The sequence below is a fragment of the Varroa destructor genome, unplaced genomic scaffold (assembly GCF_002443255.2).
Source record: "Varroa destructor unplaced genomic scaffold, Vdes_3.0 BEIS01000003.1, whole genome shotgun sequence".
NCBI lineage: Eukaryota > Metazoa > Arthropoda > Arachnida > Mesostigmata > Varroidae > Varroa > Varroa destructor.
Window position 1 is genome coordinate 50,037,687 of NW_019211456.1, and position 12,068 is coordinate 50,049,754.

The 12,068-nt window shown below is 38.7% G+C and overlaps 1 long non-coding RNA gene across 1 annotated transcript; it reads right to left on the reverse strand.

The window, feature by feature from the left end:
• Positions 1-596: 596 nt before the first annotated feature.
• Positions 597-2,694, reverse strand: LOC147757088 (uncharacterized). Its single transcript, XR_015325117.1, has 3 exons — positions 2,085-2,694; positions 1,346-1,412; positions 597-711 (listed from the first exon to the last, which is right to left on the reverse strand). It is a non-coding gene; the product is annotated as an uncharacterized LOC147757088 (long non-coding RNA).
• Positions 2,695-12,068: the final 9,374 nt, after the last annotated feature.

The following is a 12,068-nucleotide window of genomic DNA, read 5'->3' on the forward strand; positions in this document are numbered from 1 at the left end:
CCTTACTTTGAGTCCTCAAGGTCGGCGCTATGTAAGAGCTCGTCGATTGCGGACTTTTTCTGTGTGTAAATGTTTGACAGTTATGCAGAAAGTTACGGTACCTGACGAGTACTAATGCAAACTAGCCGCAGAAATCAATCGGTGTTTTTTTTCTCTCTGTATGAGTATCGTCTTTTTCCTTTGTAGCCACTAAAGCACCACAGTCTTTGACGCGCTTGTTTCTTTGACATACCGATAATAAAACAGAGCGTCAAAGACATTCAGTATTTCTAAGATATTTTTAAAGTTTGGCTTTCCTTCTTGCTGAGGAATGACAATAGTAACTGGCGTCCTGAGTAGTAGATAGGAGGAACAAGATAGTTCTTAAGCAGAAAATTTCCAGTACGTTTTGATCGCCCTATAGTTCCTCCTACATTAATTAATGCTAATAGAGAGGTGTCAAAGAGTTCACTGAAACATTCGACGGCTCGCAAGCAGATAAAGGTGTACTAAGCCCTAGCCGAAAGTGAGCGACAAGTCTAGCAAAGGGAGTGCAAAAGCAGGCTGAGTGGATTCTGCGACAAGTTGAAGTATTTGCCACTCACCGTTATATAGTCTCATTTGACAGAGAACGCCACTAAATGAAAGCAGGGTCGTCATGAGTTTGAACGCAAACGATATTACTAGGAGTATGGACTCGCTCCAAGCGAAGACAGCAGCAGGTGTCAGGATCTGAAACACGTTAGCACATCAGTTACAGTATGAAGAAGCCATCGATGATATTCAGAGTAACTGCCTCACAGTTCTCTCTCTGTCTCTCTGTCACAGCTTACGAGCATTCTCAATAACTACAATGGGTATGCTTTTATTTTCTTCTGCCACGGTAGAAAACGTAGCTGTCACTTAACGGGAGCTCATGAACTCATTGATGATCGGCACTAAACCAGGATTTAACCTTCCTACCAGTATCGATAAGATATTTTGGCGCAGTACATGCGGAATAACTTAAATCTGCTGTTAATAAACACGTTGTGTTGTGGGTTTACTTTCATTCATTAAGTAGTATTTCTTTCGTTCTCAGATATCCATTAACTATATTGAGCTTTTCCTCTGTTACTTCTAGCTCGGACGATGATGAAGTCCGAACTGAAGTATAGCTTACCGACATAAACAAGGTGTCATAAAATCCTGTACATTCGATAATGTGCTTACTGTTGGTCCCGCTATTTTGAGCGATGTCGTACAGGATGTTGATTCTGTGCTTAGATCTGAAGTATGTCACCAGAACAACCTCATTCAGCATTTATGTACATATACTAATGGCCAAAATAGTGCGGTTGCTAATAATAGCTAGGATGATGCATACCTGTACAGCCAGATCCGAAATTAATTTTTATTCAACAGGCTCCATTATTCATGATCTCCTGCATTACCTGTAACGGGTGAGTTAAAATCTGATTGAAACAGGAAAAATATTATAATTATGTACATGTTTTAACATCTTGCTACATCTGTGATAGGCTTGTTTGGTTGTGCCAATAAACAGCCAACGCACTGAAGTTTAGACGCATTTCTATCGCCAATAAAAGACAGATTGACTGGAAAATGCCACTCCGTTTTAGCTAGAATAGCTTCATACGATTTGAACAAAGCTTTTATTCAAATCTTTTCTTTTATTAGCGAAATATCGTTACTGTTATCACTGAATAGTGGAACTGATTCCAGAGCAGAGCTCACATATAAAATTGCATTGGCTGAACTGAGCTCTGGATTTTTGGAGAAAAGGGAAAAAGGACCAAAAAACTATAATACTTAAATCATTAGCGCAGCATAGTTTAATTGATCCCTTCGATTTTTAGTAGTATTTAATTTCTAAGAGCTTTGAATTTCATTTCAACATAGGCCTCCTCCTTGCTAATTCTGGACAAGCTTAATAATATAGTTGTTTAAAGGATCAAATGTATGTAGCTGGCATAACGCCGTACAGGCGAGCATGAGTTCTTGGTGGCTCGACAACAACGTAATAGAAGAAATGAGCTAATTCAGGGATGTTGAATGGTCTGGGAGTTAGCATCTGGAGAAAATCTAAATATATTTTAACTTACGTTCTGCCAGGATACCCGAAACCGCGAAACATTTTCTGTTAGGGCCAGAAATCTGCTTGAGATATATCCTAAAACACTGCAGTTTCAACATAGCCAGCGATTTGACACTAATACCATTCTGCAAAGGAGATCTGAAAGCAAAGGATCTTACCTGAGACGAAGTAACCGAACCAATATAATCAGCTGAATTCCATATAGGTTTCTCTAATTGTTCTGAGACGTATTTCCACAAACTTAACCAAAGCTGCTAGATACATTCTCGGACCCTTTGCGGTACAAAGTAGAGTTAATAGGAAATGATCATGGTAAAATCTTAGCGGCCAATGTGATATTGGTAGACCTTTGTCGCATCTGTCTTCCTCTTCTTCTCCTTCCTAGCCACTAACACAGCACGAAGAAAGGCTTTGTATGATCCGACGGTAGTTTATTTCTAGCTCACAGAGTAGTGACGTAACGGTCAATCTGACATCTGATTCCACTGATTCTATGATATATAGGAGTATTCGACTGAATGTTAGCTCAATCATATATTCCCTTGTGTTGTTTCTTTAATTTTCTACAATTAGATCAAGCTCGCAAAACTCAACGATAAGGCCAGACCAGTTCAATGATGCCCATGGTCCTTTTTAACCGCTGGGAGTAATACAGACAGAATAGTACTTGCTAGCAGGCATCCTCGGAGACTATATACCGGCTGTACTGAAAGTCACCGGGCACCTAGTAGAAACTAGATTAATGATTACAGCGTAGTAAACACAGTCGAACACAGCAAGTTCAGGCTCATCCTACATATTAAAACAGGATTATTTTGCCATGTCGCTTAGTTGCATTTGGAAGGCAAAGCTAGTCTCGGTAACATTCCGTACTTGAGTTCTATTTGCCATCGACTATTGGTTGTTTCATTGTAATATGTTTTGTCAGACTTTCATCCCCATATGAAGATCACCTACAGGTTCGTGGCATTTTAGATGGCAGAACATGTAGGTTTAATTACTTTATTGTGGGACATCGTCTAGTATTACTGACTCCAAAAAACACATTTCTGGGTTGCTTTGGCAAACTCGTGCCTACGAATGACTCTGCTATGCGTGGGTTCCTGTGAATTGTCGCACAGTCAAGAACGCCTAGTTCCGTCTAAAGGCCTAGAACGTCGCGAAAACGTCGAGTGACGTTCGCGAATTTAGAGGATCACGTCGCTTCTTTGCTCGCTTGCCAACAACGTATCGGTGTATTAGCCAACACCTGTAACGATTTTATAAATTCCGTTTCCGTTTAAATGCCCCTTTGGTCTCACTAATAAAATCCTGTTATTTATAGAAGCCCGGGCAACAACGCGACAACATTTTTGGCCCTCTTGGCCTATGCTTCGCGCGCCTAGAACGAAAACGAAACTGACTCGTGGCGCTGCTGTTTTAGAAGAGAGTGATGGAAGAAAGCTGTCTGTTTGCCTAGCCCGTACAATGTTATTTCAGCCGTCCCTGCCGGATCGGCCACGCTCGTAGCTTCCGATTGCCGACAGTGGATCTCTTTTGCATATTCCCACATGCTCAAACCTGTTGCCCGTTCTTCCGTGTTCGTTCGCTTGCCTGTTACTTGTGTTCTTTTTTTACATTACGTCCTCCGCCTAACAGACCACACGTATTTCTACATTACAGATGGGTAAACATACCTACAGCTTAGGGAACAGGTGTTTGGATAGATGATTGCTATGCACGCGGACCAAAACTCTGAACTGACGTTTAAGGCAGACTCTTGCCTCGTTTATAAAAGAGTGATCCCTAGAAGGATACCCATAAAATAACAGAGCGAAATAGTACCTCATTCGAGTGACGTAAATGTTGTTTAGTTTTAAGGATACCCCAATCCTCCTCCCCCCCCCCCCCCATCTGTCATGAAGAATCATATCGTCATTATTATTGATATGAAACGTAATATTTCGGCCTGTATCTCAAGAATGCAGATATATTGAGTTGGGTTTAAACGTCAAAAGTCAGTTAATTTTTCGGGAATAGTTTATTGCATTAGGAATACCTGTATAAACAGAGGCAAATAATCAGTAACTTACTTCTAGCGTGCAAAAAAACAATTAAAATTGGCACATACATGCTTATATTTAGCTGTGAGATTAAGGAATGTCGCGAACTATAAAAGCTTGAGAATTCCGCGGCTAAACCAAGCGGAGGTTCGAGCTTCATATTTTTTCAGTAAGAAAACTACTCCACTGGCTCAGAAAAAAGGATAAAGGGAGCCGCTGGAATGAACTGTAAGTTACTGAATGATTTTCCAAGAATTGTTGCCTTTTGTCGATCGAGTTCAGCTTGGATAACATTTTGTAGGTTGTAGCAAATGTAGCCCGGAAGCCTTAGAATACATTTTTGATTAGAGCGTGGAAATTATATTCAACACATAAATTGACGTATATATATATGAGTAGCCGATAAATATTTTTTTAGTCTACCATGCAGTAAAGTGCCTTAGTCTGGATACTACGGATTAGACGAGGAGCCTTTGTTACTACAGTGACGATTGATGTTCGAAACCTTGAAGCTCTCCTAAATCGGTGCCTCCATAAAGGTGTATGCTGAGTACACAGACCACGGAACCGATTTTGCCAACGGCCCATTAACAACAGCTACGGGCTCCGTTACACAAAGACCTCATGACAGAGTTCCTGAAGTCTCGTATGACTTCACAAGTGAAGTTGTGTTTGAAAACTGGTATTCCAGATGTGAAGGCATGCTTGCCACGATTTGTAATTCAAGCAGGATAGGTCATACATACCCTTACAACTTCCAGCCCAAGTAAGTCTTGGTGATACGATAAACTATATTAAGATATAGCCTTTGTGGTCACAATTGGTCGTCGTGTTGATGTCCTTCGAAGCGGCCTGTGGGAACAATCCCCACTTTCGAATAATACACACGATAGAAATCTAACACATTTCAACAAAAAGCTTCCAATCGCATACACACTGGAAATTAATTATGTTAACATTCCCACACATATGGCCATAAAAGAGAATGGTACTTTACGAAAATATATGTGAAACGGTGCAAATACCTAAACGCAGGGCTGAAACAGCTTACTGCGAAAGTTTGAATGTGTCTGATATCGCCACTGGCTAACCGCTGTCTAAACATTTAATCCGTAGATAATAACGATACATTTTCTATGAAGATCTACAGAAGAATCGACATACAGAACAAAGAAAATTGATTAGGACAAGACACATGAAACACTATAGGGAAATCCCCACTGATAGAACTTATAAGCCAGTCTTGCTCGGAATATTTTGCGAACCATATAATGGGTACCATTGAAGTGTCTGTTATGTCTTTACCGACAATATGCTTGTTTCGGAGGGTTGTCAGCTGTAAAAAGCAAAAACTATCGTTGAAAATATCCTAAAATCCAGCTGCAAGGGCAAAGCATCGCCTTTAAAATAATGTAAATAACTTGAAACAGACAAACTCGTAAGTTTCCAATTCTGAATTGAGCAAACGCATTTAAGGAAAAGTTCACTTTCGACTAAAATCCGAAGCAAGAGACATCTTCACGAAGTTGGAACTTGTTTCGTGCTATATTCTCGCTGCACTAGAGAAGGGATCGTAACGACTTACCCAGAGTATGTTGCTCCATTGGTAGTAATGCAGAAAAAAAAAAAGAACGGCTAGCGTTAGATTATGTGCAGATTTTTCCACCGGTCTGAATGGTATACTAAAAGACAATCGATACCCTTATCAACACTAAATACCGCTTTCACTGCACTCGATGACGAAAAATACTTCTCGACAATAGGTTTACAGATGGAAATTGTTGACGAAGAAAAGAAACTACTGACAAAAATAGTCCCCACGGGTTTTATGGGCACAGTCGACTTACATTTGAAATAAAGGTACCCCGTTTTCATAAATGAGATTAATAATGGATTAACTGATATTTTAGTCTATCTAGATGACATCGTAGTTACTAATTCTACCATTCAACAACATAAAAGGCCTAATGGGCGGTTCTAACGAACGGCGGACGTCACCCTCCAAGTCCGACTTGAACATTATAAGTTCCCTAGGGGAACTAACTACTTAAGTTTCCAGACGATCATAAACGGAATCCGGGGAAGACTGAAACTACTGTAGACATCCCTCAGCCCAGAAACGGCCAGAACTACGCTTGTTATTCGGGATGATCACGTACTATATAGTATTTATAGAAAGCAAGTAAAATCAAAGGTAAGAGGTAAAGTAAGATAAGAAAAATTTATGGACTTCTTAATATATTTCAGATTTAGAAAAATATGGAGTTTTTACGGTCAAAAAAATGGCAGAAATTCCCAAATGGAGATCGAAAAGTTTACGATTCAACCTCGTACCCACTACGGCTATTCGCTACCAAATATGGTCGCAGCCGATGCCGGCCGGTGGGGCACTCATGTCGAAATATCACATCGATACCCAAATGGTCCGAAAAAGCCCTCTAATCAATTTACAAGCAAATCAGAACAACGCTATGCGCAAACTGAAAAGGAGCTTTAGCTCCTTGCATGTAAAAAGCGGAGATTTTCTAAGCATTTTTTATGCAATAGTTAGCAACGGTTTATGGTCGGTAAGCAAAAATTGATTTTGCTTACCGACCATAAAGCACTGCTAACTATTAAAAGAAACCATTCCTTCCTAGGATGAAGACTGGATGTGGATGGAGAACGCATGGAATCATCACTAAAACAAGAACTACTCCAAGAAATCCGTTTGGTATCCAAACGGTACACAAAGAGCACGCAAGGTCAAATATATCGCTTTAATAAACAAAAAGTTAGCAGCATTTAGAGAGTAAAAACATGATTGCTTTTCACTAATCTGAGTATTTCAGAGCCTATTCAAACTGACAATTTTTCTACTTAGCTAAGTTGAACGATTGCATATATTTTTTTCCATGAGCCTGACGTTTCCCTGATACACATATATCCATCCTAAAGCGTACGATCACCTTGTCTGGAGGTAGTCTCAAGGGATCAGAGCAAATGATAACATATTCTGTTATCTATTCTTTCTTGTTTTCTATACGAAAAAAACCGACTTCTATTAGACGCTTCTTAAACGGTAAGCCAACTGAAACGTAAGGCTCTTTGGTGAAAGTAATTAATAAATACTTACTTCATAAAAATACACATAGCATTTAGGCAAAGTATGGCTGCAAAAATTTCACTAATTGTCGACGGCCTATTTGAAGTGTCTTGAGTTAAATACATATATCTTAAGCCAAAACAATAGTTAATATACGATGAGGCTTTATAAGTTATTTGCTAAAAATTGCAATTACTTTAAGATTTAGTTTCTCTTAGGCTGGCACTAAGTAACAAGGTAGAAACGACTTTTCTATGGAAGGAACCAAAACAAGTATTGGTGGTACATAGAAAACTTGAATGCAGTACACATTCAAAAACGTTTACGTAATTTTGCCTAATGATGTGTAGCGGATATATAACATCTGTTAGAGGTACTTGCATAACTATGCAATCCATTAAACGGTCTGATTTCTTTAACTAAATCAGTTTCCTTTAGTATAAAAACCATTTGTGGGCAGAAGATATAGATAAAAACGTTCTACAGGGAAACACGAACCAACGCCTATAGCAGCAGCAGCAGCAGCAGCATTTAAAAGCAGCAAACATTAAAAACAAAAACCTTACATTGTGACACGCTATGCGCACCCTTAGAAAAGCTCTCAAACCTGTTTCCTCTTCTGTCGGCAAGCGTATCGCGATTTGCGCCTTTAGACGCTGAGGAAATACTGCAGATCACTTTTGATGTCTCGACCCATAGTTAGACAAGTGCTGCAAGGTGATAGATTACGTATTCCAAAAAATTGATTAGTGAGTCTCTCTTATGGGGATGTGCATTTTGGAGAGTTTTTGCCTGCTTGACAAATCTGAAATATTAATTACCCTTCTATAATGCTGCCCTAATTAAGGGTCGTAGTCTGCGCTTAACAATGAAGCTCAGCAAGTCATACTACAACTTATTAGGGTTACTAAGAATAAGGGTCACTTATTACTTAGGTCCATTAGAAGAATCAACTATTGATTTTTTTCTTAGGCCAAATACAACTAGCTTTGTCCGAGTAGCAATTCGGCCAAGCCCTTTCAGCGCACTAAATGAAAAAAATTGCCCTCGGCCGAAAACGCTACAACTTATGGCTGGTACGAATGCTGGTGATTTTCTTTGTAATTTTAAATTATTAAAATTTCATCATAAAAAACTCATCTTTTTTTTTTTGTCTATTAGAGAAAAGAGCTGTTTTAAAGTTTTCGATTATATTTGTTTTATGCTTTTTTCCATTTATCTTTAGAAGGAATCGCGCAGACACGATGTATATACTATACTTGGCATTATGGTTGGCCTTGGACTAGACAGAAACGCAGAAAATGTTTACAAACCTTGTCTAATGCTTTGAGCAATTGTCCAAACAGAGCTCGCCCGAGAGAACATCTACATGATAAGATGTAATATATGGATATTCACTATCCCGCTTCTTCTCCCTGGGATCTTTACGAGGTCTCCATTTCTATCAATTATACTTTCTTCCACCTGCATTAGTCAAACTCGTCTCGCTGCAGTCCTTGGTTTTTCTTTCTATTATTATGGTACCTTCGAGTGTATAGCTTATAGATCGCATCGAGGCTCATATAATTGAAGACTGCAATCTGTAAAAGATTTTATTAAAATTATAAAGCATGCGCAATTTTTTTAAATTTTAATAATTTCACAATGATAATTAACGTAGAGTTTACTTCTCATACAATTTCATTTGTTAGAGAACAATTGTTCTTCCCTTCCTCGTACTAGCTAGCACGTGTGCGCCAATTTTCATATTAAATAACTGTTCTAAGACCGATTTTGCGCTAGCAATGACTAAAATGAACAGTTGTGTATAGGTTATTTTCCACAGATGTAACTAGTCAAAAATTTGCCAACAATTTGAATAGGCATTAACAGATATTTCAATTCTTATGTATCGATCATTGTTAAAACTTCGGCCGTATCGAAACGGAATGCGTCTACTCGGCTAGCATAAATAGTTGATGAAATATCTTGTTGCGAGAATTTTCTGGGCGGAAAATCTTTAACAGGGGTATTTCATTTTATTTTAAGGGGGGTACTTCATCCTTACGACGTGTCTCAAACGTGTCGACATCACACTCTGCTGCAATACAGCTTAGCCGACCCGGCCGCGAAGAGTAACTATGAACGTGACAACAAAGCCGATCTCTTTCGCGACAACGATGAGATCGTTGTGAAGTGCAACCTCAAGCCGTGGGACAATTACGTCCCGCATAGTTATTGTACTTTAAGCCAACCGCTAAATCTAGATGGCAGCAATTTTGTTTAAAAAAAAAAAAAAAAAAAAAAAAAACTTAACAATGAGAATCAAAACAAAGTTCATAAAGCTGGATCGGACTGCTGCCAAGCATAAATATGCCTAATAACTTGTTTTGCGGCACCATCACGGTGCCAAAAATGAATACACATTATTTTATAGTAAAAGGAATATAAAACATAACGTACATTGGTGGTTAACCCTTAAGTTCGTAAGAGCGAAGTATTGGCTACTACTATACCTTTCTAACTAGATTTCCGCCGTTCTGTACCCGATTTAACGTAACTTTACTCTGACCGTATTCTGAGTCCAGCAATGAGAAATACCGTCACAGTTCATATTGCGCGACAAAAAGTTTTTATTTTATTATTTTTTTTCATCAAATATATTGAGCTTTATGATACAGTAGATTACATACAGATGAAGAGGCCGTGTTTATACGATTAATTAAAATTACCGTTCTACTGTCTGGCAATACATTATTTGTCACGACTTCAATTCACATGTCTAACAATCGCTGTATGTGTATGTTCAAATGATACACGGAGTAGCGTGGCGCCAAATTTAAAAATTTGCAAAAATGAATGGCTGAATATGATTAACGATACAAACACTGCGAAAGGTTATCAGATAGGAAACTAAAAGCGGGGCCTATTGTGTCGAATTTTGCGGTAAGGTCTTCGTTCGATTCAGCTGTAATAACAGTAGATTTCTTATAAATAGACTCTTGGGCTAACTCCTATGAAGGACATTGGTGTAGCTTCAATATGCGGCAAGAATTTACGAAAACTATTACACATGGAATCTAACTGGAAGTGGACGAAATAGATCAGTAGAGGTTTTCAGAAAAAGTCTGATATTTCTCGTTAGGCAAATCCGTGCCGAATCATGAAATCCATGGAATCCTGATTGGCTTTCATGTAGTGTAGGCGCTTCACAACAACGCACGTGCACTTACCAATTTCGTGCTATTTCAATAAAATCTACCCGTCATTCAGAATATCAGAGTGGGAACCAGATCGAGGAAAATATACCCAGGTAAAGTAATAGCGTGCATTTTAGCCACTTTTTATTCTGCAGCCAGTGTTTTTGGACTCTGATGTTGACAGAGCTCCGTAGCCCAAGAAAACCCGGATTTAGTTAGAATAGATTTATTTATAAGGGCATCCAGAATTTATACGGACTAAGTTGCTGGCCCGATAATTTAGTCGGTTCTTGTAAGAAATATGGTGTGTTCTGTAAAACACACCATAACAAGCGATTAGCGGAAGTTCTTCACTGGCAAGACGTCGCAAGGAGCCTTATTAGTAAGAGATATATGTTTCAGGAGTGGTGGGTACTGGAAGACAGACTGAAGTTGCGGTCAGAGTCGAACAAAATGGGTGGGCAGATCATTATTATTATTTAAAATAGGTATTAGTGATAATGGACTTCCACCCGTGGCCACAATTCACGACTGTTGTTTCATGTGTATCCCCATAGTGATTCAACTGTAACGTGTCTTCTTACAAAGCTCAATATAAGGCAAATAGATGTTTTTGACTAAAAAAAAAAAAAAAAAGAGCTTTGCAATTTGGTGCAAAGATTAACGGTAACGCTAGATTAAAAGATTCAAACGTGCTCTGTTTAGAGATTACACATGTGATAGGATCATTAATAGTTTCAACGATAAGCGCAAACATAGAAATTAAAAATCAAATGTAAAAGTGTTCGCCTTATGGAGTTACTTTGCACGTCTCTAAGAGCCATAATTCACGGTTATTTAATTTTAATTTGAAAAAAATCTGCCTTGCATTTACAGATGCTTTCCGATAAGTGTGTTAAGATGCTAAACTGTTTTTTTTTTATGTATAGGAAATTCACAACGGTTGGTACAAACTTATCCCTGTCGAATCTTTGTACCGCTTTTACAAAGACAGAGTTACTGCCCGTAGTGTACCGTTCCAGACTGAAAATAATTCTTTAAACGGTTTATTTTTTTTTATATACTCAATTGATAGGGACTAAAAATTATTCCAGTAACTACTAAGACGAATGTATGCCTCAAGCGCGGTCAAGTCTAATCTATTACGACCGCTTGCTTGAAATATAAATTTACCTTATATATTAGAATATTTTAGTGTGGGACACATCTCTAGAGAATGCAGCTGCAATCAATTAGGGTGTGCTTAAACTTTCACTCATTATATTAGCACAATTAGCGGCAGTGAATTAGATTTGTTTTCTTACATTACTTAAGCGGACGCTCCGCCTGATAAAAGAATAAGCCAGAAGAAGCACATGTACGACACGTGAAAGCGAAAAAAAGACATGTAGCATGTCAAAACGATCAGGAAAATAAAGCTAGCCTGAGCTACAAGTCGGCTATGAAATGGGCTAGAAAAAAGACTGATACCGTCAATCTGGGCATCGTACAAACAGGTCGCTACTGGTCCCATTATTTGTCCTACAGTAGCAAGGTTGTAGCGTTTGTTATACTGTGCTGTCGACCCACTGACTGAAGCGACACGAGCGGTCTTGCTAGATACCTTGCCGAGTTTTTCTTTTATCTCCTGTGATTATTATCTACCCTTTTCCTCTAGTTGCATGTAAACTGGGTAACATATATAT